The sequence below is a fragment of the Pholcus phalangioides genome, unplaced genomic scaffold (genome assembly GCF_987345545.1).
Source record: "Pholcus phalangioides strain wild (caught in Gottingen) unplaced genomic scaffold, Ppha-v1.0 ptg000022l_1, whole genome shotgun sequence".
NCBI classification, from domain to species: Eukaryota; Metazoa; Arthropoda; class Arachnida; order Araneae; family Pholcidae; genus Pholcus; species Pholcus phalangioides.
In genome coordinates, this window is record NW_028301615.1 from 36,314,600 (window position 1) to 36,334,595 (window position 19,996).

A 19,996-nucleotide genomic window follows, 5' to 3' on the forward strand; every position below is an offset into this window, starting at 1 on the left:
ACCTTAGTGAAAAGAAGGGGGGTTGTGTGTTGTCCCGTTTTTATAGAAAAAAGAGATGCCGGTTTTTCTGCTTCCACGCCATCTACTGTATGAATCTTTTAAAAATTATTTTTTTACAAATTAATTTTAAAATTAATTACCTGCAGCTTTTCTAATTTTATTCATATTTCACGCAGATAAAAGCTGCGGAAAAAACGCAGCCATATAATGTACCCATACAGGACAATACAGCCATAAATGACTTCTCAGAGATCCGTATTTACCTTTCACTAATTAGAAGTTTTAGCTCACAGGGTGTACATAAAAAGTTATTTTTTTTTCAATGAAAACGACACCTTGGGAAATTTAAGACATTTTGAGTAACGTCATTTGGAAACTTTTTCGTAATTGAAAGTATGTTTCAAAAAGTCAAACGGTTGCAGAGATATCCGCCGTGCAAATAATTCGCGACAGTCTGTATAGGACAGGGGGTTCTGAACCTTTTCCAACCGCGGCCCAAAATCAGCAACAAGTTTCCCCGACTTAAGTGGTTGTTTTTCGAAATTAGTCAAACCAGTGGCGCAATAAGTGCATTTATAACAGGACTGACTGTATGTGGATTTGTACGAATCATCTCGGAAGCCCCCAAAGAATCACGTCTGGGTCGGGATCCTTGGCCCAAGAGCCAGTGACTGTTAGTGGATTTGTGCGACGCATCTCGGAAGTCTCTACGACTCAAGTCAAGGCAACACCACCTATAGAAGAAGTCCTCCGCACGACGTTTGTCACATCACTGAAGAAGGCCATCTCACCTATAGCCATTGGATAATACTCGAAAAAATAATAACGATGGCGCATGCGGTTGGACTGCTATATCCAATGGCTATAAGTGGGATGGCCTTCTTCAGTGACGTCACGAGCTTCGTGCGGAGGCCTTTTGCTATAGGTCAGTGTTTCCCAAAGTGGGCAATATCGCCCCCTGGTGGGCGATGGAATGGTTCAAGGGGGCGATAGAACCTACTGATTTAACATAGGATCCTATGGGTTTACGTGAGTTGGGGGGGGGCGGTGAGAGAGAGGAAAAAAATTTCTGATGAAGGGGGCGATGGAACAAAAAGTTTGGGAGACTATGCTATAGGTGGAGTTGGTCTAGGTCCGGACCCGTAACTCAAGTGCTCCTGGCTGTTAGTGGATTCGAACGACCCATCTCGGATGCTCTTGCGACCAAAATTTGAGTCGCGACCCATAGGTTAAGAGCCCCTGATATAGGGAATACTCGTGTAATAATTATTTCCCCCAAACGAGATCATGGCAAAAAAAAATCGATTCAAACGATAACATTAAAGTACAAATATAATCCACCAGAGGAAATAAAGAGCAGCTTTTTCCTAGAGGAATGAATAGTTTAATCCAAACGCAGCAATATATAAATAGCAACAAGGCACACAATAGCCTGTCAGATCGTCGCCATTTGTATGGTAATAAGAGATGACAAAGCGGAGAAGAAATAATAATAATAGAATTTCAAAGAAAAAAAAGAAGAAGGATGGCCTCTCTCTCTCTGAAACCAGTAATTGCAAAGTCACGAAAAACGGCAAATGTCAGCAGTGAAATATCAGTTTCGTGCTTTCGGTGCACACATTAATAGATACGAATAAGATACGCAATACTGTATCAAAGAAGATTCTAGTCTCAAAGCGACGGGCGTCTCTCTCCCTCTCCCTATAGCCTCCATTGCAGAGGTTTTATTTATTTGATTTTTCTTTTTTTGGAGGTGTTACGTTATTATTGTTATCATTATTACCCGCCGGGTCCGGCCTTTTTCTTGTTCTTGTTCAGGCTGAGAAGTAACACGAGACCTCTGATTTACAGTATGTGCTTCTCGTGGATACGTGCGTAGGGCAAATAAAGGGATAGAAATCGAAATGCCTCTATCGTGGTTCCCCGAGAAATAGTGTAGTGATAATAGTAATTTTAATGTTAGTAAAGCAGGGATTTCTAGCGTTTTAGTTCGCACGGAACCCTTGATGCGGTTATGAGACTATTCCATGGAGCCTGAACCAACACAGGCATATTTCTTATAACATATACTGTAGATATTTTTATTGTGTCCCCAAATAGAAAATTTTAGAGTGTTTAATATGGTGGAAGGGTTTCGCGGAACATTAGTTGGAAACCTTTGTTGTAGAGAACACGAATATATTATATGAAGGGTTCCTTAACAATATGGATATTTTCGAGGTGATTCCCCCACCCACTGATTCGAGGTAGATCCTCGGATCCTACACGGATATTTCACAGATATTTCCGGAGATAATTCCTAAACCATTTCGATATTTCATTGATATTTTCGAGGTCATTTTTATACCACGAATATTTTTGAGCTGATTCCTAGACCCATGGATGTTTTTCAGGTGATTCCTAGACCATGGATGTTTCTCAGGTGATTCTTTGACCATGGATATTTTTCAGGTGACTCCTAGACCATGGATGTTTTCCAGGTGATTCCTAGACCATGGATGTTTTTCAGGTGATTACTAGACCATGGATGTTTTTCAGGTGATTACTAGACCATGGATGTTTCTCAGGTGATTCTTTGACCATGGATATTTTTCAGGTGACTCCTAGACCCTGGATATTTTTCAGGTGATTCCTAGATAATGGATGTTTTTCAGGTGATTCCTAAACCATGGATGTTTCTCAGGTGATTCCTTGACCATGGATGTTTTTCAGGTGATTCCTAGACCATGGATGTTTTTAAGGTGATTCCTACACCATGGATGTTTTTCAGGCGATTCCTAAACCATGGATATTTTTCAGGTGATTCCTACACCATGGATGTTTTTCAGGTGATTCCTACACCATGGATGTTTTTCAGGTGATTCCTAGACCCCTGGATGTTTCTCAGGTGATTCCTTGACCATGGATATTTTTCAGGTGATTCCTAGACCATGGATGTTTCTCAGGTGATTCTTTGACCATGGATATTTTTCAGGTGACTCCTAGACCATGGATGTTTTCCAGGTGATTCCTAGACCATGGATGTTTTTCAGGTGATTCCTAGACCCCTGGATGTTTTTCAGGTGATTCCTAGACCATGGATGTTTTTCAGGTGATTCCTAGACCATGGATGTTTCTCAGGTGATTCTTTGACCATGGATATTTTTCAGGTGACTCCTAGACCATGGATGTTTTCCAGGTGATTCCTAGACCATGGATGTTTTTCAGGTGATTACTAGACCATGGATGTTTTTCAGGTGATTACTAGACCATGGATGTTTCTCAGGTGATTCTTTGACCATGGATATTTTTCAGGTGACTCCTAGACCCTGGATATTTTTCAGGTGATTCCTAGATAATGGATGTTTTTCAGGTGATTCCTAAACCATGGATGTTTCTCAGGTGATTCCTTGACCATGGATGTTTTTCAGGTGATTCCTAGATAATGGATGTTTTTCAGGTGATTCCTAAACCATGTATGGTGTCACAGACAGGCGACCATGAATGTTTTGGAAATCATTCCTGGACCATTGATATTTTTGAAGTGATTAATTTATTTTTAAAACGTGTATTTAATTTCGAGAGCTTCTTTGAATACAGATTGTTACTTAAACAATTCGAAAGAACAGTGATTCTCATAGAGTGTGCTTCGGCATTGAGGTTGAGATCGCAGAGGGGGTGCTGCGCGATAATTTTCGGAGGTGAAATTACATTGAGCGTAGTAATAGGGACGCGATTCCCAATTAGTGTATCAGGACACTACACGGGTGACACACTAAAGTGCTTCGACATCGGGTGAAGGTGCCGCGTGATATCTGAAATATCTAAGGTTGCCACGAACGATGAAATTTTCGGAATCCTCCCGAAAGAACATAGAGATAGCTTCAAAGCCCTTCTAAAACATAAATATTGTTATAAGCATTATTCAGACTTGGAAAGTGGAGATTGCTTCAAGGGTTTCCTAGAGCAGCGTTTCTTAAATGGGGGTTTCCGTGGAACCAAAGATATCTCAGAGGTTCGAGTCCTGAAAAATTTCTATCAACATAATGCTAAGACCTGATTTGAAGGGGGGAAAAGCCGATTAGACACAGCACATGACAAGTATTAAATTACATTCACATAGAAAAATACCTTGCTTGCTTCAAGTCGTTGGTGAAGTAGAACTCATTTCGGTTCTGGTCATCTCTTATGAATATCCTCGGTAAATGACCTGCATGAACAAAGATGGAAAGGATTATAGACGCTATGTAACAAACAGCTTTCTACAATAATAATCAATCAATGGTATTCAAACTGTAATTAGTTGAGGATTAATACATGATTATGGATTACACGAGAAAGTGACATCAACGCTTATATTTAATATCCAGACTCATAAATGAAGATTCGCTGATTTAATCAAACATCTAACACCAACTTTACATCAATTGTAATCGAAGGGGACATACGAGATTGAACGACTAACACTTGAACTCGTAAACCTAAACCTTTTGCGGTCCTATGACGAGGTAGACTCGACGTAGAACCACGTCAGGAAACAGCGGAATGTACTTCACTGTTACAACGGCCCCTTACGATAATAGGGAAGCCCCTGTGAATTCGGCTTCTTTGTAGAACGCAAAGCTATACAAAAACTGCAAAGGGACAAGCATCCAGGGGCCTTCCTCGTTGCGATGGCGGTATAACGCTTTCGGACCCGAGCATTCGAAATTTGAAATTTTCAAAATGTTTTTTCATTTTTGAGACAAAAAATACATCAAAAACATGAATGTCACCACACACACACACACACACAAATCTTCCTTTTTCCAATTTTCTTTTTTTTCAAAATTTTCAATTTTTTTTTTTTGAAAGAAATTCACAAAAAAAATTTCTTCGTTCAAATTTTTCCAGTTAAGATGATGCAGGGTACTTACTATCCACATACAATTTTTTCCAGAATTTCATTGCTGAATTTTATGTAGTAAATAACACTTTTCCCAGAGACTTTTTCTCCTGGAAACCATCTTAAAAAAAAATTAAGTGCTGCCCTCTGATGGAAGCTCCCGAAGTTTATATTCACCATATCTCTAACTCAAAACTTACACAATCCCTCAAGTCAGGGCGACTAAGAAAAAAATTTCACAGTGAGGAAAAAGCAACCCACACATTTGTGGCACCAGCAGGGTCTGAAAGGGATAAAGTACGAACTGTACCAACGAAGTGCTGGAAAAACCTTCGAATCGCAAAAGGATAGATCGCTAGAAATAGCTCCCGAACTAGACGTCGTTCGTGTCATGCTCACACATTTTGGCACATTCGAAGAAGTTTATCTAATTTTGAAGGAAACATATTTACTATAACACAACACAGTAACAGTTCCTTGAATGTCTAGATCAGTGGTTAACGTGGCGGGCCATTCAAGGGAAGGCAGTTGGAAAAACAAGCAAATGAAATTCGAAAAAGTGCAAAACAATTAGGCATGTTAGTTAGTTTTGAGTTAAGGAGCTATATGCAAGGGGTGGGGGGTATGCAAGCTTCCTGCGCATTTTATATGATGCGTAATCTTTCTACGCATTCTTAGGCCGGCCTTCTGCTCAATTCAAGGAATGCGCACACCTTCTCGTGTCGTAGGTAAATCTTGCAACATCTGCACTATAATGTTACCAACAATCTCATTCGTTTCGTATGCCAGAAAATGGCGTGCTTTCGTGCTACTTAGTAGCATGTGTATCACGGGCATCAAAGCATGAAAGGTTGGCATTTGCTTGTCCTTAGAATTTTGAAAGGGGGGGGAGGAAAAACAAGGTGGCACCGTCTAGAACAGTGGTCCTCAACCTTTGGAAGCCCGCGGCCCGGTTTTATTTATTTTTGTAAATGGAAGCGCGGTCAAACACACGACGAAGGGAAGATGAATGGAATAAAAACGGGGAAAAGACCATTAATGATGCCCGGTATTAATGATGTCAAGGCCCGGTACCGGATCGTGGCCCAGCGGTTGTGAAACACTATTCTAGATGACATTCATACCGAATAGCGCCCTCTATTATAACCCTTTAAGAAGAAATCACTCGATTCCCTCCAAAATGCCATAGGTAACTTTTTTTCAATGAATTACGCTTTCTTCAGATTTTCAACAGGGGCAAACCAATCGGGAGTGTCCCCCAGAAAAAATCAACTTTACAAAGTATCGGGGCTTGTCAATACTCGAATATGAGGCTTTTAAGGAGGCGAGATATCTCGTCAGTGCCGCTTCAAGTGTTGAACACGTGGAAGTACAGCCACTGAAAATACAGTCCGAGAGATTCTTCGCGGACTATGCATGAAACCTGAACTTGTAAAATGCGAAACTACGCTCGCTGCATTCAGAAACGGAACCTCGGAACTGAGACGGTCCCAACATCCAACCCTCGTTGAAACCACCCGTAGGAACTAAATTAATGCACAATTTTGGACGTTCTGGTTAGGAACCCCCGATCAATACAAGGGGTGCCTTCTCAATATCTCTTTAGGGTAAACCCTTCTCCGCGTAATAGCTGAATGATTAAGAGTCACGGAAAAATTCATTCAGCCATCTCTCTCACAAACACAGATAATCTGATTCTACCGCTAATGAGCGGTTCTTGTGTTCTCAGTATACGGAAACACTAAAAAAACTCTCGAACCCCGTGACCCGGAAATGGAATTATCTCTCAAAGAAAACAGAGAACAGAATAATCAAGATTAGATAACCAACGCGCTAACTTAAGACTTTCACTGCGATATAACACGCACTCTCTCTTCTCTCTCTCTCCCCATGATTATCTCTGAATTTTCTCATCACCTCTAACGAAAAGCCACTTTCCCCTAAGTCTTATAGTTGATTCATTTTGAAATTGGTGTCCCGCCCGCGCGTACGGAATGGGTTAATACACCCGTGAAATGAAAGAGACGTCCAACGTCTCACCATCAGATACAATATCCAACGGAGCGGCGACTGCGAGACCTAATTAAAGCCCGCTCGAGCCAAAGAGGAAGATAAGGCTCGCGAAACAGCTTTACATCCGCGCATGTATTTAATCTCTCACACACACACATGCAACCGGATTTTGTCTTATAGGAAGGGTGCTGAACCGTTTTGGAGAGAGAGTGCGGGCCACTCCACTGCTTTGGAAACAAACTTCGGGCCACTTGAGTGATCTGTGAATGTGTCGCGAGTCACTTAAGTGATCTGGGAATATGCAACGGGCCACTTAAGTGATCTAGGAATATGTCGCGGGCCACTTCAGTGATTTGTAAATGCGTCGCGGGTCACCTTAGTGATCTGGGAATATGCCGCGGACCACCTGAGTGATCTGTAGATGTGCCGCAGACCACTTAAGTGATCTGGGAAAATGCCGCGGGTCACTTAGGGGCCACTCAAGTATTACGGAAGCAGATTTTTTGGCCATTTTTGACCCCCCCCCCCTCCTTTTCAGCAAAATTTCGTCAGCAGCTTAGAATATTTCATATCTTCAAAAAGGGTGCGTGCTGTCGTAAGCAACCTTCAAACCTCCCTCCTCCCCCCCGTCATCAAAAGTCAGCAAATCCGAAACCCCCTTCCCCCCCCCCTCGATGCTGACGTAATACTTGAATGACCCCTTACGTGATTTGAGAATATGATGCGAGTCACTTAAATGATATGGGAATACGCTACGGGCCACTTGAGTGATCTTGGAATATGCCGAGGGGCCACTTATACAAATACAAATACAACGCCACAACAGGCAAAATGCCCAACGAGGTGGCTGAGAAAAAGATGCCCATAAAAATATGGATGTCATATATTTAAAAAATACAGCAACCCAATTAAAAATGCAATTAACACAAATTACAAACAATATATACACATGATAAAATATTATACAATGCCCATAAAGAATACTTATGGTTGTCTTATTCTAAGAATGGATAGCTTCTCGATTTACCCCAACATGTTTATCGTATTTCTTTTTAAACGTGTCAATTGTGTTACAATTTACTACCTCCGGGGGTAAGCTATTCCATTTATTAACAACCCTATTGGAGAAAAATTCCCTGCGACACCATAACCTTGCATTGTCCCTCACCAATCGATACTGGTGTCCCCTTGTAAAAGCAGTCGATTGGCGGTGTACTAAAAGTTCATGGTCCATCCTATCCATCCCATTGAAAATTTTGAACACTTCGATCATATCTCCTCGACACCTGCGTTCATCCAATGTAAACATATTCAAAAAATGAAGTCTCTCTTCATAACTCAAGCCCTGTGTGCCAATAAGGACACGCGTAGCTCTTCTCTGCACCCCTTCAATCAAGTCTATGTCCCTCTGTAGGTATGGTCTCCAAAACCTTACAGCATACTCCAGTCCAGGACGAACTAAGCCTCGAAAAAGCGGAAGAATGACTTTAGGAGAACGCGAAGAGACCTTTTTGAAAATGAGACCAAGCATTCTATTCGCTTTTTTGACAACCGCTGAACAATGTTCAGAAAACTTAAGTCGCTCGTCAATGAGAATTCCCAAATCGGTGACTCTAGTTGCATCCGGGATAGTGACACCATTCAACTCGTAAGAGAACCGTGGGTTGTTCGAACCAAAATGAGCGACCATGCACTTATCTACGCTAAACGTCATGCTCCATTCATTTGCCCATGCTGCAATCTTGTTTAAGTTGGTCTGGAGCAACTCCCTATCGCTTTCCTTCCCGATTACCCCCATTAGCTTCACATCATCTGCGAATTTGCTAGTAATTCCATCGATACCCTTGAGAGTCACACTTGAGTCACACAATCATACACTTGAGAGATCTTATGATCTATCTCCTAAATAAATTCGAAAACTAAACTAAAAAAAAAGTTAGTGTTCTTTTTTACATTTTCGTGAAATTTGCAAGTTGCAATGAATTGTTCGTCAACTTATTGATTCCAGCAGGTACAACAATATACAGGGTGTCCTGTAAGTCCTTATGCGGCCTTTATCTTATCAAGCATTCGTTTAAGAGAAATGAATCCGATTTAAAAAAGATGATGAAAATGAGAGTCAAAATACAGTGCAAGTCACAAAAAATCTAATTTTTTTATTCGGACGCACTGTCCTGAAAAACCCAATCAGAAAGTTGTTGCCTTGTTTTTTCTGAGGCCAACAAAAAAAAAAACCTTTCAAGTCTCTACACGATACATATTTGAATCCGCTGGGATATTTGAATTCAAAAATCGGAGGAAAAAGTGGGAAAGAACAGCATAAACGAGGGAAAACAAGATTTGCCCGTTAGTTTATGCCGTTCTTTCCCAACTTTTCTCGGATTTTTGAATTCAAATATCTCAGCGAATCTTGCACTCGGAAACGTATTTTTTTTTTGTCTGAGAAGAGACAAGACAACAACTTTCTATTTGGGTTTTTTAGGATAGTGTGTCCGTATGGAAATTTGGGTTTTTTTTAATTTTGTGACACACTGTATTTTCACTCTCAAAACGGGTGCAGAGTGATTTCTGAACATATTTCGAGCATTTCTCATATTGAAACTCTTCCTCTCCGATGAACATTTGATGAGATAAAGGCCGAGTTAGGACTTACGGGACACCCTGTATATATGTTTGTTTGGAAATTGACTAAGTTTTCACGACTGTACCAAATCTAATCGCAGCATGCTAATAACACAAAGGTACAGTTACGTAAATAAACCGCGAAAATTAGTTTGGGCATAAACACCCCGCTTTTTCCGGAGCGACGCCCCAATAACGAGGTCACCCGTTTACATTGTTGTCTATGGATTTTAGAAAAAAATGTCTGCCTTCACAAAAGGTTGATGGCGTTTCTTCTCAATCGAATTGGAAACAACAACGAACGCTAATCGGAAAAGAAACTTCAGCAACGAGAATTTCATGTGATACATTTTCTACATAAACGGAAGCTAAAAGATCTATCTCTATCTATATCTATCTATCTATATATGTATCTCAACATGTAATTTTTTTCCTTATCTTTCACCTCTCGGTTACGAACCACTGGCGTCAGTGATCAGTGAATGTGTGCCGCGGGTCACTTGAGTGATGTAGAACTGCAGCGCGGGTATTAAGTAATGGAAAAAAACGTACCGCTGTTTTAGTTCATTTTTAAAAAAATTAAGTTCGAGCTCACATGGGCAACATCAGATGACACCGACGGCCATGGGCTGAGCGTGTGTATGTGTGTTTAATATGATCACTCTCTTGCCTGAAACTGACACGTATTTTATACCGGAACACAAGACGGGGGATTCCTCGAATGCATACTTACATTGATACGGCCATACCGTGGAAGTGAAGAGAGAAAGCGCGCGAGAGAGAGAGAGTAGGGCAGAGAGCTAACATCGATCGGGACCCTTTGGCGCCCGAAAGTCAGTCGCCAGTCTAAGCTCCAGTCAAGTCCATCAGCCGGTGATGACACGAAGGGGCTTGACCCCACTCCGACAAGCATCGTAAAAACACTACATTTTTAGGCTAGATCGAAAAAGTTTCATTAATACGATGGGGAAAAAAAAAACGAAACTGCACGTCATCGACATCATAATCGATTAAATGGTTTACGGGTTCGACATCTGTTCTCCGTTATCCCGTCAAGTAAATATTACTAGATGTCTCTCCTATTCATCCGTTTTTTTTTTGGTGAAATTTTGATGAAAAGCAGGAGCGCGAATAGATTTGTCTCGTAAGCGGAATTTGTGTATTATCGTCGTCACACCATCATCATCATCATTGCAGCAGCTAAACTGAGGCATGTTATAGTAAGTAGCTCAGTTTATCGCGGCGCCAAGAAAATTCAGTCCCGTATAACGCGTGTTTCTTTTCATCGCACCAGCGTCATCATCATTTTCGTTGCAGGACTGATGTAATGCTGATGATGATACTGACGATGTCGAATGAATAGCTATTGCACATGGCCCATGGATGGCGAGGCTTATGGAAGTGACTGGTGACCAGTCGACGAGAGATATCCCAAGGTTACACGGTTGGGTTTTCGCGGGGGACTGGCTAGCAAGAGATAACTAACGACGAAAGATGCCAAGCACATTGTCACTCAGCCTACATGAAACTCCATGAGACATAGGCGGAGATAGACTTGGAAGTCTCGGGGAGGGGGGGGGGTGCACGGAATCAAACCCCATTTGAATCAAAAACATTTTTATCAATTTTTTATTATTGCTTTTACCCGGAAAAATACTTTAATCCATTTGCAATCATCACTTTCTACTAACTGCGTGCATAGGCGGTGATAGACTTGGAAGTCAGGGGGGGGGGCACAGTCATTATTGTTGGGGGGGGGCAAGATGATGATGATGACAATTCATAAATACATTACATCAGTAGACTTCACCTTTAACGCTGGGGGGGGGGGGCAATGCATCCCCCGCCCCCCCCGCCCCCCCCATCCCCGTCCATGCCATGAGAGCAGATTTTCTTGGAGATTTATACGGAGCAAAGACCCTTGCAACATACTAAACTTTCTTTCCTTCAAACCGAGCACAAATCCGGTCTATCGCCATCATAAGCAATTTAGTACCAAATGGGAGTTGTGCCGGAAGGGTGTGCGTGCATACCCAACAGTTGGAAAACCTCTCACACCACGTATGAAACTTTCCTGTCACCCCTCGTGGTATGAATGAGACTTCTAAACCACACATGCGCTTCGTTCACATTCCTCTGCGGAACTTCTAACGAATTGTATATGTTGGAATGTGCGTGTACGTATAGTGAACATGACGCGGAGTTTGATTCTGTGTAATGCTTGTTATGTGTAGTACCATCTGCCATCAGTTTTTCTAAGTATGAGTGAAGTGTAATGATTGAATAATTGTATCGTTGTAGGCTTGTTGGCGATACTTTTTTTCAACTGGGAGATCGACCACCACTGTGGCGAAGGTGGGTTCAAACCAGCACCTCCTTCAGATAGAAAGCCTTCGCACTCTGCTTGTGACGTCAGTAAGTAGTTTATTTCCCCCTCAGAAATATTCAGGGGGGAAAAATTCCCTGCTCGTGTCAGTATCATCGTCGGTGCCCGAGTGGCATGGTGGTAAGATGCTCGTCTACCATCGTGAAGGTTGTTGTCAGGGTCCCGGGTTCGAACCCAAGGGAGGATATCGATAAGATATTTTCCCTAACGAACTCGAGGCGACCACCGATAGACAGCGCCTTCACTTCCAACCCATCTCACTAATGGCAGTAAATTGCAATATAGCGATATGGCCAGAGTTGGTGTTTGGTGAAGTAGTAGTATCATCGTCGTGATGAAAAGAAATGATCGGGATCAGAATTGGCGATTTCTATGCCCCACATCCAATCACTATGCGGTATTTGTGATCTAATCAGAAAGATTCTACGCCAAAATAAGAAGAAACGAAATAGGATGCTGTGTTTCAAAAGGTGGCAAAGTTGCTACGTTGTCTGAATGACGTTTATGGCAAACAGTGCAGAGGCCTTCTATATCTAGGAGGTGCTGTTCAAACCTGGGTCCTCGCGATGCGAGTCCGTCACTATGATCACTCGACTACAACAGCGAATGGGAATGCCATATTTTGATGACACCTGAAGAAGGTAGTTGCGTACATATCATCCAAAAAAAATGTGTTGCGAAATTGGCCTCCACCGCAAGAATCGTTCGTCTCGACGTGTACGTCACCCCTCTCGTTATGGCGATAGAACTCTTCTGTTAGTATTCAACCTGGTCACAGTTGCAGCAATGTCGACATCGAGCTTAGCACGGAAAGGCCCGATCGACACAGGGCCACTTGGGTTAAGAAACCCCGACCTCAAGTCGTCCGCCAGCTCCGGTTCCCAAACTCGCCGGGTTACACGACCGCTGAACGGTTCGCGGCCGGCGACAGTACTCGCACACTTTGTATAAGAAATACGCCATTTTCCTAAATTAACGTACGAAGCCTTCATTTCTTTCGCGCTCACCGTGTACAACAGCGGGTCCACTCGTACATCCAGTGGAATTTCGTTCAAAATTCTACAAACGTGTAAATAAATTAAAGAAAAACTCTCTGCCGAAAGGGGGGAAGTAATTTCTCGCAACTCTCTCCGCAATCGCACCAGAAATTTTAAATTTCTCTTTAAAAGATGAGAAATTCTGGACAATTTCATTTCCCGAAATCAAGTTTTACGGATCTTAAAGTGCAATTCAGTAATAATAATAATAATGAGAAGAAGAAGAAGAAACACTATTCGTTCCTCGGCGAGAGAGAGGACGAGTCCTAAACTCATTATTTTCCGCTGAAGCGAAGCGTTAATTTCACACAGAGAAAGCGGCGGCGCTAACAAAATAAATAAAATGATAATAATTTAAGACATTTAACTCAATATTAACTCGGGAAAAAAAAAAGAGGAGCCTTTCTCTCTCCCTCTTTTCCTGCCGTGGGTAATGCGAAAAGGTTCTTGGGAGTGCCATTTGCGACGGGGGGGAAACCTAATTCAGACTCGAATCTGGAAAGTTTCATTAAGTGTCGCCGTGACAAGCAAAGAAATTAAGACAAATACGTCTAATTACCTGAAAGGAAAATTGTCTTGATGTGTCTCTCTTTAGAAATTTTTAAAAATGAGAATTCCTTTACGGTATGGTATAGCAGTGTTTCCCCAAAGTGGGCAATACCGCCCTCTGGTGGGCGATGGAATGATCCGGGGGGGGGGGGCGGTTGAATGAAATTACACGGATTTAATGGGTTCACTTGAGTTGGGGAGGGGGCGGTGGAATAAAAAGTTTGGGAAACTAATGCAGTAGAGTCTCGAAAATCCGAACCCCGGAAGTTCGACTTTCCGGATAATCCGAGGCACTGGAAATTTTCGAATTTCCAAAAAAAAATACAAGTAAGGCCGGGATCGCACTATAAAAGTTTAATGAAAGATCTTTCATAAAACTTTGATGCAATCAATAGGTCTATTGGTTACATTTGCTCGAATGTAACCGATACGTTTACAGGTTGCATTTTTCAAGTTTTACAAAAGAACTTTTCTAGAAATTTTATAGTATAATGCCGGCCCTAGAGATGTTGCTACTAACAAAACAAGCACTTTTTTGCAACAAAAAAAAAATTTGACTGTTTCTTCAAGTAATGAAAATTCTCCTCTCTTTCTTAGGCAGGGATTACACTATAAAAGTTTGATAAAAGTTATTTTATAAAACTTTAAAATACCACCAATAATAATGTATCGGTTACATTCGAGCGAATATAATAGCGGCTTATTGTTTGTTTTTTACAAGTTTTGTGGAAGATCTATTGTGAAACATTTATAGTGTAATTTCTCATTTATGTTGTTATACAGGGTGTTGCCTTGAAGGGGCGGCAAAGTCAAAGGGGTGATATTGGGCATCAAGAGGAACAAAAATTGCCATAAAACTTGGTATCGCAAACCACGTATAGTCGGTGAAAATCGCAAAAATGCTCATGAAGGGTGTGACGTCGAGTGGGACAAAAAGGTCATTAATAAGAAAGAAAAACATTTATTTCTCAGCACGATTACAACACAGCCTGTGGTGTATAAAGTGCTGTATAATAAGTGCAAAATAAGTACAAAAAAACTAAAATAAGTACAAAAACACCATTTACTCGGGACAACATGATTACAATACAGCCTGTGCAGCACAGTTCGATGTCAGAAAGTAGACGAAGAGAAATGATTACAGGAGTTATTGACACCACAGGCTGTGTTGTAATCATGCTGTCAAGTAGATTTTTTTTTCTACTTATCATTGGGCTTTTTGTCCCACTCGACGTCACACACTTCATAAGTATTTTTGCGATTTTCACCGACTAAACGAGGTTTGCGATACCATGTTCTATGGCAATTTTTGTTCCTCTTCATGCCTATTACCACCCTCCTGAGTTTGTCGCCCCCACCGAGGAAGCGCCCTGTATATATTCAATTGCATCTTAAATACTTCGTAAATAGTTCTAAAAAGATTTCTTTTAAAAATTATAATTATCTGAAATCAATTAAAAATAATGTATATCTTAAAATTACTTCTTCAATCAAGGTAATTTTCTCAGTAATTCTCTCTCTCTCTCTGTTGTTATTTATACCTAATTAGATGCTAAAGTTCCCTCCCGAAACAGAACATGAAATTATGGGGTCCTCAAAAGTGTTTGAGCCCCAAATTCGTTAGAACAGCGCACTCTTGATGTATCAAAAGTATATTAGAGTTATAAATATACCGCAGTACAGCTCTCAGCGACAAGCGAGCTTTATCAGATCTTAATTTAACTCCCCCTTTCAATGTATAGTAATTTATTTTTCAAAGTGGTCGGCGGGCAACGGCAAAAAGCTGCGCGAGGGCCACATCTGACCCGCGGGCCATGCGTTAAAGACCCCCCTCCCAGAAGGGTCCAAAGAATTTTGTTTATAAAATTTTTATGCACAAATTTACTCAAAAAATATCGTCTATAAGAAGACGGGAGTATCGCTTCTGAATGGAGGTGGTGGCGGCGGCCCTGGTTATATGATCATTTTTTTTTATCATTTTTGTCACACCACGGTCATTTTCTGCACACGAGGGCTAATTAGACCGGGACCTACAACTTATTGCCGGTTCCGAACGGCAGGCTTGTTTTTTAAACTCACCGAGAGGTTGGTACGCTAACCCCTCGATGGGGGACTCCCTGCGGTAGCAATTTTTTGCTGCGGTCAAGTCGCCGTTTTTTGTCGTACCCCTGTCAGGAAAGTTTTCTGACAAGGACGAACCGGGTATCGAACTCGCGACACCTCTAAACATCCTTTGGTACTTTCGGCGAGCATCTTATCGACCTGGGCTACCGCGCCCCCCTGGTTATATGTTCCGCGGGTCACCAAAGTGATCTGGAACATGGGTAGCTTAAGTGCTCTATAACTGTGTCGCGGGCTGAAAGTGATTTTAAAATATGGCGCGAGTCACGTGATCTGAGAATGGGCCACTGGTCACTCAAGTGGTTTGAAACTGCACCGCGCGAGTCACTTCAAGGATCTGTAAATGTGCCGCTCGAATGAACTGTAGATATTCCGCCGGTTGTCGAGTAATCTGAAAAAATATTGTGCCACTTAGTTCATTTTGACAAAATTTGGTTCGAGGTCACGGGCTACATCAGGTAAATCCGAGGACCTTATTTGACCTGCGAGATTTGCATGTATGTACTACAGGTTAGTTACATAAGAAACAACGGGGATGAAATATGGGCCACACGTGGGGGAAAAAAATAGCCACAGCTTCCAAAAAGACGAAAGACACATGCTCACTGAGATGATCCCGATACGTCACCGACGTCGTCCGATTTCCATCACGATCCCATTAAACACAGCAGGGCAATGAACGGCCCGGGTTTAATCCGGACCCTAAAAGACAACTAAATGGTACTCCACTTCCCGCGTCCAAGAAACCTCCGGCGTCAATACATCACAAGTAAAATGGAGTGTGTAATGGATACGCAAGCCGCAAATCCTCTCAGAAAATCGATGGCGCGTGATGTGTTTGCGGACCATCAATTAGACATTCCATTATGAGGTGTGTTCACGCCGTGTTTCCGCATAAAACCGAACACAAATACAGCACTAATCCGGGTCTTTGCGAACACAAATATAAGCAAAACAACCTCGTGTAGTAAACGCCGCGATTATATCTCTTACATAAATGATTGCAAAACGACAGGCCATCATCCACACACAAGGGTATTTGAACATCAGCGCGTAACAACCCGGTTGCTGATGCAAGTTATTTTACTTATTACATACAAAGTGAATTATTACAGCATACAAATCCGCCCAATTGGCTCATTAAGAGCTGCTTCCGGATGGCGAATATGACACCATGCATATTCCACTGCATTTACGTTTAGGGTAATTCCGAGCTGTTTCCCGACATGCTCACGCACTCTCCAGATAACTCTTTTAGTCCCTCACTGACCTGGTTCCTCGCTTTATAAGTCACTCTTTTGATCATTAGCAAGCTGGCACATGCATGCTGTGGCTCATTCTTTGGTTATTCACATACCTGCACACGCTCCAAGTCACTCTTTTTCATTTACATTCTTACACATGCTCTGACAATCAGTTGTGGACAAACCCTTTTGGCCAAAAATCTTTTCGGCGACCCCTACATAAGCTGACCATATGTCCCGCGACTCCAACATGGACTAACCATTGGAATGTCCCGGAAAACCGAGACATTCCCATTTTTTACCAGTAAACGTGTTGTCCCGAAAGGAATACCGTGCGTTCCCATTTCGGAAGGCTGGTTTCGATTGTGATTAGGTGATATTAACACTTTAGGCGATTTTCATTAGTTACTCAATTGAAAATAACTTCCATAGGTAACCATTCAAACGTCATTTCCGAAGTTCCTTATTTTGCAAGGACATTGCACATTCGTGATTCCGGCATGACGGAGCCGATATATTGATTATTGTGCAAGTAGAATTTGATAAAACCTGTATGATACCCACGGTTTGCGCACCACTGCTCTATATCACTCTTTTGGTCATTTACATGCCTGTACCACATTCTTGGTCCCTCACTGACCTAGTCCCTCGCTCTCTGGGAGGAGCGAATTTGTGGTAGGCAATACAATTCTCGCCGTCCTGCTCCCATCCTACTAATATTCTTGGCAACTCGTTACTCAAGTTTACCGCCTCTCCGAACTTGCCGTTCTGATCTGTAGCCCACTAAGCCACTCCTTCTTCCTATAAATACGCCACTGCGTGTAATGAATACGCGAGCCACAAATCCTCTCCGAAACCCGATGGCGTGATGTTTGCAGACCATCGCGATTGAATATTCCATTACGAGGTTCCGAGCCGTGTTTCCGCATAAAACCGAACACAAACACCGCACTAATCCGAGTTCTTACGGACACAAGTAAGCAAAACAACCTCGAGAGTAGTAAATGCGGCGATTAATATGTCTTACACAAATGATTGCTAAACGACAAGCCGCCATCCACATATCACCGCGTAACAATCCGGCTGCTGATGCAAGTTGGTTTGCTTATTTCATACAAAAGGTGAATTATTACAGCTCACAAATCCGACCAAATGGCTCATTAAGAGCTGCTTCCGGATGGCGAATGACCTCGAGAAATACATATTACACGGCATTTACGTTTCCGTTTCGCGGGCGATTCCGAGCTATTTCCGACATGCGATATTTTTATTTTCTCCTCCGACAGCCTCGAGGCATTGATCTCTCTCTGACTGACTGTGAAATGGCGTTTTGCATTTCCCCCCAACGAAAACTGCCTATTCGCTCATTTCGTCCAATAAGCGCGCACATTCGTACCGAGATAATCAAATAATTAACGTGATTAATTTCTTGGAATTATAACGCCGTTTCAGATCCAGAGCGAGGTGTAATTATTAGTTCGAAGCAAGGATGGAGAATTAATTAATTAATTAATTCGGCTTCACGTATGTTCGCGTAATGGTTGCAAGTCCTTCAACCATCAAATGATATTCAATCCTATAAGTCAAATTCAACAACCGATCAGAGTATATAAATGGATCCGAACATGCATTTTGTGAAATTTCTCTTAAGATTCGCCACTGTTAGGATCGAATGTGTTTAAGTAGGGGGAAAACAGTTGTTCCTTGACCATCTTCAAACACTGGAAATAGTTTTGACAGCATTGCTTTCCAGCTGATGTTTTTGGAGTGCAAGAGAGATTAGATACACATAAACCTTACAATTGAACGTAGTTTCGGCATTTTGTCTATGGCACTGACAGAAATTTTGCAAGTAGGCAACGTAAAGTAAAAAACAAAAAAACTCGTGTTCTTGTTTTTGCTGTGTTTCTTCTCAACGTTTCAAAGTCGGTGAAAATTATCATCATCAGCCATTGTCATAGGCGTATGCAGAATTTTTTCCGGGGGGGTTTCAGATTTTTTTTCCTTCTGGGGGGGGGGGGTTACCGTTTTTGCTGCAAAATAACACTATAATATTGGCTCGTGGAGAGAGAGGGGGGGGGGGGTGTTATAATCGCCCCCCTCCCCTTGCGAACGTCAATGGCCATTTTCCAATCCACTGCTGGGGATGAAGGTCTCCTCTAAAAAATTTTCCATTTTACTCTGCCGGATGCTTTTGCTGTTCAGTTGACAGCGATTGCAGATGGCAGCCACTACACATAACAAGCATTACAAAGAAACAAACTTCACGGAAAGTTCACCAAACGTACACACACATTCCAACATGTACCAATTCGTAAGAAGTTCCGAAGGGGAATATGGACGAGGTGCATGTCTGGTTTAGTAGTTGACTTCAGCCACTTTTCTGATCTTGTTTGGAGGACTCTTTCTTGGACGTTAAACACCACGGCGGTATGTTTAACGTGGCTCGTCGTCCATGAGCTATTACCTGATCGGTTCACCGTCCATTGCACAGTTCCGTTCGGCACATATACGCTCTAGCGAAGGAAAACCTCTATCTTCTCTGTAGCTTAGTGGTCAGAGCACTCGAACGGCAATCGAGTGACCCGGGTTCGACTCCCGGTAGAGGCAGAGATGAGTTTTTTCCCTCCTTAAAAAATTAACATCTCAAATAATAAATATCTTCACAACATCCAGTCTTCCGTATATCTTGTATTTCCATTTTAGACGTTTAATCCTTTCCATGATATCATATACCTTTGTGTGGTTCCTTATCCAAGTGATTCGTTTTCTGTCTCTCCTTGTTGATGCCTAGTATACATTTTTCCATGTTCCTCGTCTTGCTTGTGAGTGTCCATGTTTCAGCTCCATAAGTCAGCACACACACTTTAACTTTAAGACCAGTCGAGGCCCAGGCTCTGTCTGTGGGATGTAAGCCTTTTACAGAAGGGTTGGACTAGCACAGGTCCCAACACTTATCTTTTCAGGCATAACGGCACGTGGCTGTTCAGAATTAGATTTTGCCAAAAGTGTTCCATCCGATCCTGATCCTTCTTATTTCATTAATGATTCCGTTGTCAGTGGTAATTTCTTGTCCCAGGAGGCTTTCTACTTCTTCTATCTCTGTGTTGTCGATCAGGATCTTCTTCTTTAAAGCAAAGGATTTGAAACTGAACTATAT

General features: G+C 42.0%; 1 protein-coding gene across 2 annotated transcripts in view; it reads right to left on the reverse strand.

Moving 5' to 3' along the window:
- LOC149070274 (uncharacterized) overlaps window positions 1-19,996 on the reverse strand; it is a 195,935-nt gene that overhangs the window by 94,509 nt on the left and 81,430 nt on the right. Inside the window, exons 1-2 of one of the 2 annotated variants that reach the window (XM_089250239.1) lie at window positions 15,861-15,983; window positions 4,111-4,189 (exon numbers count right to left, since the gene is read on the reverse strand). The gene's annotated coding sequence lies outside the window, so the exon portion shown is untranslated. Of the gene's footprint in view, window positions 1-4,110; window positions 4,190-15,860; window positions 15,984-19,996 lie in introns of those variants that run through there. The other variant, XM_089250238.1, reaches the window with a different exon arrangement.